A 1,303-nucleotide genomic window follows, 5' to 3' on the forward strand; every position below is an offset into this window, starting at 1 on the left:
TATTGGTTCTTTGCACACTGGGTTAAAATACTTAAATTTTGGGACAGCACAGCTACTTCATAGTCTCACATATAAGCATCACAGATACTTTGGTAATCATAAGGAGAATATGAATTTGTGCTCAGTGAGTTGCTGGGTGGGAACTCAAGGTTTAATTTAAAATGCTCACGTGAGAATTTTTCTGTATGTATTATTCTTCTAAGCCACGTATTTTCCATATTCCATGCATTGATCAGTGGATTTGTTTGTGCAAAATACTTTAGTGGCTAGGGTGACCACACTGGTGACTTATGTGAGTGCACATAATTTGGTTACTCATGTTTTGCTGTGCAAATGCCTTTTGCAGAAAAGAGAATAGTGCCCATACTAAGACTTGCCCTGGGACATCTGAGTAATGGAAAACCCAGTGGAAATGCACGTGTGTGTTTAACATAGGGCAGACATTTGTCTCTTTACTTAAAAAAAGTGGGGGTTTTGTTTTGTTTTTTTGTTTTCTTTTTTTTGCTTGTTCTGTGTTTATACTTTACAATATAAGCTGCACAAAGCTTATCTGACAATATCTGCTTATTCGCCTTCATGAACGCACAAATTTTTGTAAAAAACTGGCACTTGAATTTTTTTTGCCTTCTTTTCAGGGGAAGCAAATTCTGCTTGTGAAGTGATTTTTATCACCTGACTTCTGTTTCCTCTTTCTGACTTTGCAGTGCCTCAAAAGACTTTTTTATCTAATTACTTGTCACTTTGAGCAATGAAGTTTTTTCTTTTTCTTCTTTCTTTTGTAAAAAAATAAAGTAGATGGACTTTAAAGGAACAGTTTTATTGTACCATGTGAAGAATTAACATTCACTCAGTATCCCTGCAATTAGCATGACCCTTGTATGAAGTAGAAGAGCATAGCAACGCATAGAAGACTAATTACTGTCAGTTACATTTCTTAGGTTTCAGTCTTTCATGCAGTTGAATCCTTGATATTTTCAGAATAATGCTTGCAGCATCCTAACAAAAACAAAACTAGATCTTGTTTGGCATATAGAATGAAAAGATGAAAAAAAGGGCTATGTGGAAAAAGCTTATCAATGGCTCTTCTAAATGGAACACTCACTCTAGAGGAAGTCTTCAACCCTCAGTATAGATGCAAAAAGGAGCTTACTTTCATTTTTTCATCAAAACTTATTAGTCATTTTTTCTAAAGACAATGTTAAGAATTTTTCTCTTTAAAATGCAAAATACATGAAAGAAATGGTTGTTTCTGCTACTTACACTGTTTAAGAAACTATATTTTCATCCAGAAATAAAGGAAATT

This window comes from Centrocercus urophasianus, unplaced genomic scaffold, assembly GCF_019232065.1.
Source record: "Centrocercus urophasianus isolate 14NV4802_14NV808 unplaced genomic scaffold, USGS_Curo_1.0 seq_12, whole genome shotgun sequence".
Classification (NCBI taxonomy): Eukaryota; Metazoa; Chordata; class Aves; order Galliformes; family Phasianidae; genus Centrocercus; species Centrocercus urophasianus.